The sequence below is a fragment of the Dama dama genome, chromosome 29 (assembly GCF_033118175.1).
Source record: "Dama dama isolate Ldn47 chromosome 29, ASM3311817v1, whole genome shotgun sequence".
NCBI lineage: Eukaryota > Metazoa > Chordata > Mammalia > Artiodactyla > Cervidae > Dama > Dama dama.
This window is the reverse complement of record NC_083709.1, coordinates 68,622,679-68,635,325: the sequence shown is the minus strand read 5'-3', so window position 1 is coordinate 68,635,325 and position 12,647 is coordinate 68,622,679.

Sequence of the window (12,647 nt, the reverse complement as noted above, 5' to 3'; positions counted from 1 at the left end):
CTCTCTGGGTGAGAAGTTGTGCATCACAGCAGGACTCAGCTCCGGGTAGAAGAAATGGCCCAGCTTCAATCCTTAACAAATAAAACCACTACCATCCAGTAATTCCCATAGTTCATGAAAAATGTGATTTCCTTGCTGCAGCAAATGTGGAGGGCGGGAGATGTAAAGACAGCCACACTTTGGTCTACAGAAGAAACCGTAACAATATAAATCAGTGAGATAGATAACCTTCTCCTCTATTCATTATCTGGGCAGGCCAGAGCTAATGTGTTTGTTTGTTTGTTTTTTTAAATCCTCTGTTATCAGCCACCCACCCATCCCCCTTAAGGATGCACTTGTCTGAAATCCAGCAGGAACACTACAGCGAAGAAACAGAATCTTCAGTTTCTGAAGATATTACAATTCTCTAGGATCTTAAATGTCAGGCCAAGAATTTTACCCCAGAGGCCAGTGAGTCTTACCTGGGGCATCCAGGGTGGGGCAGATCCCTGATGACGGTGCTGGGGAGGGTGATTTAACCAGAGAATCATGTTAGTAAGATCGTTCTGGTTGTGGATGAGGCCTCCGTCCTTCATCAGATGGGGTCTGATGAAGGGGGTCTGATGAAGATGGGGTCTCCGTCCTTCATCAGAGGGACGGAGAAAAATGAGGGTGCAGGTTGGGGGTTGTAGGGAGAAGCCTGATTCAGTCAGGGAGCAGTCTCTTCTTGTTTCTTATTATTCCTGCAATGAGAACAATAAGTTGGCATGATGCCAACTAAAACTATATACAGATAGGACACTCCATCACTCTGGAGTATTCAAGGAAATGACGGACACTGCTGGTGGAGTTTCTTGGAAGTCTCTTTGCCCTTCTCCATGTCTTCTAACTCCCGTATAGAAAGCAGCTGGGATGCTGATGCTACAGCTGCCTTTGTGCAACCACAAGGAAAAGGTCAAGAGAACCACACAGACTTCAATTCTGAAATTCTTGAGTTGCTGAGTCAATGCCAAGCACTACCTGCTTCTGGACTCATTATTTGAGAAAAGTCCCTGTGGGGATGCTGGGGAGCATCAAATGGAGAAGTTGCATAGACAGGTGGATGGATATGTCTGGAGCTCTGGAGATTCGTGGGCACATACTTAGGGGTGATGGAAGCTGTGGGGGTGGTTTGATGACTCAGGAGGAGATAGATGATAGATAGATCGATACACAGACACACGAGAAGATGGTCCTGGAGAACATCAATCGCAATGAATAGGCTGAAAGAAAGGTAACTGCAGATGCAGAGAACTGCTAGAAAGGGGACACCTGGAAACTGTGGGATCCTGGGGACCAGAGGAGGACAGGGACTCCGGAAGTGGCTAGGAGTATACACGAGAGAGGGTCAGTGGTCCACCCCAGAGAAGAGGATTTGGTGTGATCCTGACGGGAGTTGAAGCGACAGGACACCCTGATGAACCCCTCACGAAACGTCAATGCCAGTCTGCCAGAGGACCCCACTGCGCCCCAGCACCCCTCTGTAGGACCATGGCCCCCTCATAGCCTTGGAGCTCCCAGGAATCCACAGGAGAGGCCAATGGAAAGAGAGCACTTCGTTCCCGGACACCTTGACCAGGAGCTATTTTGGATATGATTACTACGCACATGTTTTCTCCCTGCTCCCAGTCTGTATTCAGATGTGCATGTTGGTCTTGTTGGATTCGATTCTTTGCTTAAAAGGGACGTAACTGGGTGCTCAGCCTTCACTCTGCCATATGCTCTGTGGGCCTCAAGCAACCCACTCAACAAGCTGAAGGTTAAGTAGAGGCTAGAGCCCAGGCCTTGTGATTCCAAATCTCCCCAGGCCTCAAAACCCACGCCTGAAACATTTCCTAGGTCAGGCATTTAACAAACACATTGGAGGTTGGCATGCTGCCAATGTTTTGCTGGCTTGGGATGGGTACCAGGTTATTTTTTGCAAATTGGGTACTCCATCATGTAGAAAAACATGTCTTTTTAGGGGGTAAAACATCTAGAGTTATATAGCATGAAAAAGAGACTAAAGGCCAGGTTACACACTCAACACACAACTCTCAGGTTTTAATGATGCTCAAAGATTCAGAATGTTCAGCAAATCTGTTGTTGCTCTGACTGTCAATGTTTCCCTGGGGAGCCGCCATTTATTTTCTTCTGTCTTGTTTAACCCAGTAGGATTCCTAAGGAAGGATGTATCTCCAAGAGCTTGAACCAACTCCATAGGAAAGCCCTAGATCTCGCAGATTCTAAGTTACAAAAATATGCTTCTAAAAATAGAATTTGCTGGCAAGAACACAGGTCTTGGCCCACTCAACCCAGCCCCACAGGCAGCCTTTGTCTTGATGTCAGGTCTGCACATCACTGGAAAGAGCAGCCCATATTGAAGAATGTTTGGGGACTTCTGCTTAAGGGTGTAACAGCAGTCAGGAAGTCCAGCGATGAGCAGAAAACTGGACAGAACAAAGGGGGAGCTTTACAAGACTCAGAAAGCTTGGGCAGAGTTTGCCCAGAGACTTACCAAGTGCCGGTCTTGGAGTTGGAAACACAAACTCCAGTTCTAGTTCACCATTAATTGTCTGGGTGAACTGAAAGCCTCTTCCCCTCTCTGAGATTCAGTTTTCACATCTATAGGCTAAGGATGATAAATTCCAAAGCCCTACTGCTTCCAAGGCTGCTGTTGAAAGCTGTACAGATGTGAGAAAGAGCCGAACCTCTGGTGACAGGGCTCTGGCTAAGCACGTCCAGACAGCCTGGGGGGCTCTGTGGGCAGCTACAGAAGGCTCTTCTGAGCAGAAGCACGTGTTTTCCTATGGAAAGGACTCTTTTTATTGAGGCCGTTCCATTTAAGCAAGTGCTCATGAAAATTGTGTTGGGTTACTTCTCAGTGCCTAGGGGTAAACTGGGAACCAGAGCACCCCCACCCCCCATCTCATCACCACAGGAGTAAGCCTCAGAAACCTAGGTGCGGAAAAGAGACACCTGACTTTCTTTGGTTGCAGGAACTAAAAGGGACTAGAATTGATGGCCTATGTTTGATATGATTAAATACGCAGAAAAGAGATGTGGTGGGGGGCGGGGGCTTGTGTCCAAGTAGAGAATTGGCTTCGTCTTCAGTCATCCAGTCAAGTTATCTCTCATGCTTCTATGTGCAGGGGACAAACCTGTGTTTTGTGTTTAGAAAACATCTTGTGCCTTGAGAATTTCTGAACCTGTGTGTGTGTGTGCACCTTTGTGTGCAGAGGGTGCATCTGTGGGGTGTGCATCACATGTATATGTGTGTGCTACATGGGTATGTATGTGTATGCATATGCGTTTGTGTGTATGTGTGTTTGTGTCCATGTACCTGTGTGCATTCACATGTTTGTGTGTGTGCACACATGTGCATGTATATTCACCCTGTCTCGTGAAGAAGGAGGTTTGCTCAATTGCACCAGGGCCAGGGGATGATTTAATCAGCCCTGGGCTTTCTTGTCCTACATGCTGAGCTATGGTAATGGCAAAGCTTTTCCAAACCTGAAATGCAGAGTAGTCCATTTTCAGGTTTTACCACGATCCGGTGGTTCCCGAAATGGCTAATGGCTAACGGCGCAGAGAGGCAGCATCTGCATCCATCCGGGTCAGTCTGGCTGTGGGAGTAGTGGCCCGGGGCTGATTTAGGATAGCTATTTGGAAACAGCTACCATTTTCCAATAATGCTTGAGAAATTGCCTCTCCTGAGAAATTTCAAGAGGGCCCAGGAACAGTGATGGAGGAGGCTGGGGGGGAATGCAGATCCCTCCTGCCTGAGCAGGGTGGCTGTGGGCGTCCAGGAAGCCTAGCATTCCAGATGCCTCCAGGCAAACCAGCAGCATCGATCGTGCTGCTGCCCACCCCAACCTGTGCAAGTGCGCATCTCCCTGCCCCTCCCCCCGGGCCACCCCCCACTACATCCATCTGATGAAATTAGTACTTGAAATACAATAAAGTGATTAGTTCACTTGACTGTGACAAACATATTTAATCTCGACCGATCAATAGTGTCAGAAAACCAGCACCATTAGTTAAATTATCCCCTGGACTCAGAGAAGCAAACAGCCTAATTGAAGAAGGCAAACTCCCAAGGCCTCCTTTTCAGCCCAGGCACTAACCACCTTGTTGTTTTTGGAGGGCTCTGATTTGAATTTCAGCTGTAACCTGCTTTCTCTCAGCCACTTCTGCCTTGGCCTCAGTTTCCCTATCCGTCAGTATAGTGCAGAGAAGAAGAGGAAAAACTATGAAACTAGGCTCAGTTCAAATCAGCACCACCAACTAGCTGATTGTGGGCAAGTGACCTAACTTCTCTGGGCCTCCATTTCTTCATCTGCAAAATGGAGGTATTGGTACTAGTATCTGGTCCTCAGGAGGGGCAGGTGAAAGAGGCTTGGCCTGGATTCTCCTCAAGGCCCTAAGGGCCACAATTTGACCACTTCAGCTCCTTCCCTCTCTCAGCCTCAGTCTCTCCATCTGTAAATGAAGAGGTGAGATGAGTCGATTGGAAAGGCTCCTGCAGCCCTGCTGTCCCATGAGCCTCAGAGCTTAACATCCTTGTTGATGTACATGGGAGTTACTAAAAGTGAGCCAGGGCCAGGAAGCCTAAGTGATCTCAAAGCCCAAGGGAGGATGCCTTTAATATGAAGTAACTAATGTTTGTGGACATGGTAGGATGGGGAGTAGGGAACCATACTTTCTCGGTGTGAAAGAAAATCAATTTCCTTTCATTTTGGCCCAAGAACTCTCAAATGCCTGATATCCACAATGGGTCTGCTGGTACAGGAGAAGGAAGTATCTCACTCACTCGTTGACTCGTTTGTTCATCCCACATTTGCGAAGCATCATCGCTATGGCAAACCTTGTATTGGGAGCGAGAGACACAGGGAAGGCCAGTAAGTTGTGTCTGACTCTTTGCAACCCCATGGACTGTGGTCCACCAAGCTCCTCTGTCCAGGAGATTTTCCACGGACAATGGCAAATTGTCCTCATCTTTTGTCCTTTGTCCTCTGTATCCAGTGACTCACAGACACATGAACAATCACTTCTAGCAGTATGTTATATTAGTTTCCAATGACTGCTATCACAAGTCAAAACAAACTTTGTGACTTAAAGCAATACAAATACATTATCTTACAGTTCTGAGGTCAGAAGCCCAATATGGGCCTCAATGGACTAAAATCAAAGTATTAGGAGGACTGTGGTTCTTCCTGGAGGTGGTGGGGGAGAATTCAATTATTTGCCTTTTCCAGGTTCTAGAGGCTGCCTGCATTCCTTTGATGATGGCCCCACATCACTTGACCTCTGCATCCATTGTCACATCCCTTTTCAGTCTTTCACACTTCTGCCTCCTTCTTACAACACCTATGAGTAATTGTCTCATGCATCCAACCTGGGCTGGTGATCTGTTTCACCCTAAATAATATACATGTTTCGATACAAGTGCTCGGGCCTGGTGCACTGGGAAGACCCAGAGGGATCGGGTAGAGAGGGAGGTGGGAGGGGGGATCGGAATGGGGAATACATGTAAATCCATGGCTGATTCATGCCAATGTATGACAAAACCCACTACAATATTGTAAAGTAATTAGCCTCCAACTAATAAAAATAAATGGAAAAAAAAACCTATGAGTAATTGGAGCCACCTAGATAATCCAATTAAAAATCCTTGATAATTTTTTTCCAGTAGTCATGAATGGATGTGAGAGTTGAACTATAAAGAAAGCTGAGCACTGAAGAATTGATGCTTTTAAACTGTGGTGTTGGAGAAGACTCTTGAGCATCCTGTGGATTGCAAGGAGGTTCAACCAGTCCATCCTAAAGGAGATCAGTCCTGAGTGTCCATCGGAAGGACTGATGTTGAAGCTGAAACTCCAATACTTTGGCCACCTGAGGCAAAGAGGTGACTCATTTGAAAAGACCCTGATGCTGGGAAAGATTGAAGGTGGGAGGAGAAGGGGACAACAGAGGATGAGATGGTTGGATGGCATCACCGACTCAATGGACATGAGTTTGAACAAACTCCGGGAGTTGGTGATGGACAGGGAGGCCTAGCGTGCTGTGGTCCATGGGGTCGCAAAGAGTTGGACACGACTGAGCGACTGAACTGAACTGAGATAATCCAGAATGCTTTTCTCACTGCAATAGCCTTAACTTAATCACATCTGCAAAATCCCTTCTGCCATGTAAGGTAATACACGCGCAAATATCAGGGATTGAGACCTGGACCTCTTGTGGCAGGTGGGGGTGGGGTGGGGTGTTGGTTGTCATTATTCTACCCACTACAAACATAAAAGTTCCAAGGCTGGAATTAAAAAAAGATTAGGAGTAACTTTTCTCAGGAAGACTTAACATTTTCATTTGAAGTGGTCCTTGGGAACCGTCTTAGTGTTAGTGGGAATGTGGTCAGTGGGTAAATGATCCCCCTGCAATGTAGAAGATGCAGGAGACGCAGATTCAGTTTCAGGTCAGGAAGATCCCCTGGAGAGGGGAATGGCAACCCACTCTAGTGTTCTTGTCTGGAAAATCCCCTGGACAGAGGAGTCTGGTGGGCCACAGTCCAAGGGGTTGCAAAGAGTCAGACATTACTGAAGCAACTGAGCACATTAATAGAAATACCATATAATCCAGCAATTTCACTCTTGTGTAAATATCCAGGAAAAAAAATGAACCCAAATGTTCATAGCAGCACTATTTACAATAGCTAAGGAAGGCATGGAAACAATCCAAGTGCAAATCAAAAGATGACTGACTTGAAAAGATATGGTACATATATAGTACAATGGAATATTTTCTATGTGTGTACTCAGTCATGTCCAACTCTTTGCAACCCCACGACTATAACCCAGCAGGCTCCAGGCTCCTCTGTCCATGGGATTTTGCCAACAAGCATAATGGAGTGGGTTGCCCCTTCTCCAGGGGATCTTCCCAACCCAGGGATCAAACCCTCATCTTCTGTGTCTCCTGCTTTGGCAGGCAGATTCTTTACCACTTGAGCCACCTGGGAATCCCCACAATGGAATATTACTCAGCCATAAAAAAGAATGAAATATTGCCACCTGCAGCAATATGTATGGACCAAGAGAATATTACACTTGTGAAATACGCGAGACAGAGAAAGACAAATACTACATGTTATTACTTTCATGTGTAATCTAAAGAATAATACAAACAAATGTATTTACAAAACAAAAACAGACTCACAGACATAGAAAATGAATTTACTAAAGGGGAGAGGGGTGGGGAAGGGACAAATTAGGAGCATGGGATTAACAAACTCTCATACATAAAATAGAAAAATAGCAAAGATTTAGTTTATAGCACTGGGAATCATATGCAATATATTGTATATAATAAGAATAGTGTTTAATAATCTATAATGGAATATAATATGCAAGAAAATCCCAAACTGAATCACTATACTATGCACCTGAAACTTATACAATGTTATGCATCAACTATACTTCAATTTAAAAAAAAGAAAAGAAGTGGTCCCTGAAGCATGCATAGGATTCAGGACTCTGAGCAGGGCAAAGAATGTTCCAGGTGATTAGGATAACAGCGGTGAAGGTCTGAGGTAGGAGATGGCCCCAGATATCTGGAGAACACCATGCTTGGAAATAAATGACTGAGACAGGAGTAAGGAAGGGAATTCCACAGAGGCGGGAATCAAGAAGGCCTCATACAGCTTGCTTCAGTGACAGGAAACCACAGAAAGACTTTAGACCCGGGAGCAGTCAGATCAGACTTGAATTTCATAAAGATTATTCTGGTTACAGGGTAGGGGACCCAGAGGAAGGGGAAACCGAGGTCAGACGCACCAGCAGGAAAGCTGCTATGGAGATTTGGATGAGGTGAAGAGTCCTGAATATGGTGTTGGCCGGGACGGAGTGGATTGGGTGAAGGAAAAGAGAAAGCTTGAGTGACTCCTAGGACTCTGGCTTGGGTGACTGGGTGCAGGGCAGAGATGGGGCCCCTAAGAGAGGCCTCTTCTCTCTAAGTCCTTTCTTCAGGAGGGCCACAGCCTGGGCCTCGGGCGCGCTGTCGGCTGCTCTCACGCTGCCGTGCCCACAATGACTGGGGCAGGGCTGGCCGCTCCACGGCAGACCTGGCTAGTCCCCCCAGGCGGAGCGCAGCACCCAGGCTCGGCAGCCTCGGGCTCTGTCACACGCTTCAGACCAAGCCAGGCCCACGCATCCTGGGCGGACAGGTAGTCCGCGCTGTCTAGGGTTGATGTTCGCTGGAGGGAAATCCACCCGTGTCCAGTTTCTCTGTGGGTCAGGCTGATAGAACGTTGGACTAAAGTTGATTTCCAATGAATCCGCTGTGTTGGGTGTGGTGTGTTATTAAGAGAGGAGAATATTCTGAATAATCCCCTCCTGGGGGAAGCCCATGGTGAAAGGGACTCAGTCCCCAACGCTGCTCCGATTCCCCAGGCTGGTGGATTTGAGAGTTACATGAGTTAGATCCCTCCCTTCCAATCAGTTTCTTTCAACAAGAAACAGGACACCAGAGTGGTTGAGACACAAGCTTTGGGCTCTGGCAGCTCTGGTTTCTAAGTTCCAGCTCAACCTCTCACCAGCCGTGGGACCTCAGCAGGTTCTTACAGACTGGCCATCAAACTTACGCTCTTTGCAGTAACAGAAGGCAGGGCTAACACTTTGCCCTTTGCATCCTGGGGCCTCTCCCGCACATCCCATAACCCCAAAGCTCCCTCTCTAACAGGGGTCTACCTAGGGGAGGGGAAAGAGCAATTAACACCTTTCATTCCCTGGGGACTGGTCCTGTCCCCTGCCAATTATTGCATCAGGACCCACCTGCTCTTGAAAAGGGTGACCAATTATCAGGCATAAGTGTGAAATAGAGACTGCTGTCTGGAGCCTCATTACCTACCTCCTCATCAGCCTGCAGGGCAGGGGGGCCCAGTCCTTGCTTCCCCTCCATTGTGGGGAGGATCCAAAAAAAGATGATGGGTCTTTCTGAGTGTTTACCCAGCCTCAGGAAGGAAAGGGGCTCACTCTACACTGTCACTGGAATTAGGCAGGGGTCTGTGGTTTTATTTTTAAAAATTACGTATGCATGTCTCTGGCAGATAATACATTTAGATGTTTGTATATCTCTATTTCCTCTGACTGTATTTTCCTCTTGGTTCCAATGAGGACCCAACATTTTTTCTTCCTCGAGCCTGGAGGAGCTGATCGTGGCATCATTTCTTTCTTAGTCTTTGTTTTCCAAAAACCTGAGCTGATTGAGGAGTTCCTGCAAGGGAGGAAGGGAGAAAAGAGCTGGCCTGGGAGAAGGGAGATTCCCCAGTAGCCTAGTGAGGAGCCAGGGGTCAGACCCACTTCCCCGCAGTGCCAGGGGAGGTGACAGGCTTCAGAGGGGAATGGCTGAGTACCTCCAAAAGGGCTGAATTCTGCCTCCTCAGCATCCAGGCTCAGTGGCCACAGGGCAGCTTGCAGTGACCATGTGTGGGCCAGGAGGGGCAGCTTTGCAGACTGGGCTAAAAGCTGCTCTTCCCTTCTTGAAGACATAACTGTGGCAGACAGTACTCTAGGTGCTAGGTACAGAGCAATGAAGAAGACAGAAAAATTCTCTGCTCTTATAGTGCTTCATTTTTCAAAGATAAATATATGATTTAGTAAGAGCTAGTTATAAGTGCTGCCAGCGAGAACAAACAAAATAAAAAACCACAAAAACCAAACTGGGTTCAGGCACAGAGAGTGATGGGGAAGGTCAAGAAAGATTTCTCTGAAGACAGTAGGTTTGAGCTGACACCTGATGGAAAGAGAAAGTGCATCAGTTAAACTATACGTGAAGAGCATTCCAGACAGAGGGGTGGTAAGTGCAAAGGCCCTGGGGTAGGGTGCTAGCATGTTCTAGGAGCATTGAGATGGTTAGGCGGATAAGGAGGAGTCATAAAGGTAAGGTTGGTAGGGGATGAGGTTGGACTGGGGGAGACAGAAGCTCCACTGTTCCAGGTCAGACAAATCTGTATGTCCACCCTGAGTCCTGTACCTTTCCATTTATAAGCTTGAATTTCCTCACCTTCAGCATGAGGCCAGGGACACCTTCCCTGGTGAGAATGACGACGGGGACTGCTGTAATTCCCGTGTGTGTATCATTGTTTAATCTCAGCGCGTCTCCTCACCGTGCTCCCATTCCCACACTAGGATTGGAGGCTGTTGCCACATCCACTCTGAGCCTGTGAGCGGGGCACCAGTGGGGTGGAGGGTTGAGCCTTTACCAGTAATTACCGCTCCCAGGAAGCCCTCTTGGCTCGACTCCACGCTCAGCATGGTGAGGAGGACAGCCACTTGTCAGAAGCTTCCCAGAGGGACCACCCGGAAATGAGCCCAGCCCTGACTGGGAGCCGCGCTGAGCGGGGAAGGGCATGCAGGCCCTTTGTCATCAGGCAGCCAGAGCTGGAGGGATCGCTCCGGTTTAAATTAAGGATTTAATGAGATGAGGCCAAATTAGATGCAATTAAAAAGACACTTTAGAGCTGGCAGACGACCAAGAGAGGCAGTAATGACTTTCCTAGAGGAATCCCACAGACTGGGGGTTGGGGGAGACCAGGAGGGCTTGCTTTTCTCCTCCTGGAAGCAGTCAGGGTCGGGGATGCGAGGAGAAAACGGGATCAGTCATTGGCAGTGCCAGTGCCCAGCGGGGGCTGGGAGACCCTCAGATGTCTGCTCAGGTGTTCCCTGCAACGCTGCCTAGACTTACAGTTTCCAAACTGGAATTAGGGGAGCCCTGTAGGATCCAAAGAAAGGCTTTAGTAACTTCCCCAAGCATTGTCTAAATATATTCATTTCAATAATTTATTTATAATAAAATTTATTTTAATTATTTTAAATATTGAAGTGAAAATGCTATGTAAAAAAAAAAAAAAATGCTATGTAGGCACCCAAATTTTAGCTCTCACGGGGACCACCAACATACTGCACAGTGCAAGTCCCTGTTAACCTCAGGATGAAGCTTCTGAGGCCGGGGCCTCCCTGTGGATCCTAAGCAGACGCTCCACTGCTTGGGAAGGCTGCTCACCGGCCTCACCTGCACTGTCCCCCTCCGGTCAAACAGGCCTGGACACGAGCTCACACGCCACAGTGTCCTGCAAGCCCACTCCTAGGTGACTCAGGAGAGGCACTCGGTTAAGTATTTTCTCAGTTAAAGGCCCGCTCCTGACACTGCAGAAAGGCTTAGTGCTGTCAGGGGAAAGGGCAAAAGTGCCAGAATCTTGATCCTATTATGTGGGAAAAAAATCCTTGAGTTCTCAGAGTAAGTTTGGCACTTCTTGTTCAACCTTCTTCAACGCCATTGGACCTCGCTTGGCAATGGAGGGTGCCACTATCATTATGCTTACAATTCTAGATAACATGTTTGGCAAGGAGTTGCACCCTAAAAGTTTGGACTTTACATGCAAAACAAAGTAAATTTGACTGCTCAGAAAATTTGAATGATGAGCTGTCAGAGATGGGCACTGACATCTCTGTGCATCAGACATGTCTGATGTCTCGTCAGAGATGAGGCACTGCACTACATCTCTGCAGGCAGGAGATTTTCCTAAATGACAGCCCAGAACATCCTTCAAGGTACATTTGAAAAGTATTTTTTTTTTTTTTTTGCCAAACAATGAATATTTAAACTACGAAACCTATTCATCATCTCCCTCCAAATGTAATACTCACAGTTTAAGGAATGAGAGTTGGGCTTAGGTATTATTAATAATTCAATCCTGAAATAAAATAATTGCCTATTATTCTTCTTAACATTCCTGGATCAGTTTAATTAGAGAATGTTGTGAGATTGAAAAGTAAAGTATTTTGAAAATCTGTTACCATGTGCAACTGTTTTTTGGGCTGGATCAGGATTTTAATAATACAGCAAAACCAAATCTAAATACTGAAATAAATTGGATACTGATACTGGATTGCAACTCTTATTTATAATGCCCAACTTCAAATTGTTTAGGTTATTGAAGTAGCTTCATTATTCTCATTGCTTGACTTTATAATAAGTAGCGCTTGTTTGAACTGAAACATACATTTATAAGTCACTCCTGTCAGCTTTATGTAATGGACTTCTACCAACAAATGTGTTTGAATATTAGTGCTGAAATGGTAGGAAACCACTGACTTACTCCAAGCCCATCGTTATAAAATCGGGAAACATACCCCAGAGATGCGGGCACAGAGGCTGTTCATTCAGAACCAGAGTCAGCAGTGGGCTGGCTTAGAAGCGGGGTCCCCTGACCTCCAGCTGTAAGGCAGCCATCAGGACTCTGCCCCAGCTCCGTCTCCTGCCTCCACCAGGTCCAGATCTCCCCCTCCCCCATCCTCCGCCCTCCACCCAGGGCTAAGCTGTGATTACATTCTTCCTTCAAAACCCTGGGGTGGATCAGAACAGCAGGTTAGACTTCTTCTCCCTGGAGCCACTTTGTCAGTTCCACTGTGGGGAAATCTGGTGGCCCCACCCCAAACCCCACCCCAAACAAAGATGCTGAGTGCAGAGCAGAGAGGACTCTAACACTGGGGTGCCCGGGTTTCACCTCCCCCTCTTACTAGACCTAAACTAGGTATGGCAATACTGCCCACCAAGGAGGGATGTTGTGAGAATTTAGGAACCAATCTATGTAAGGCACA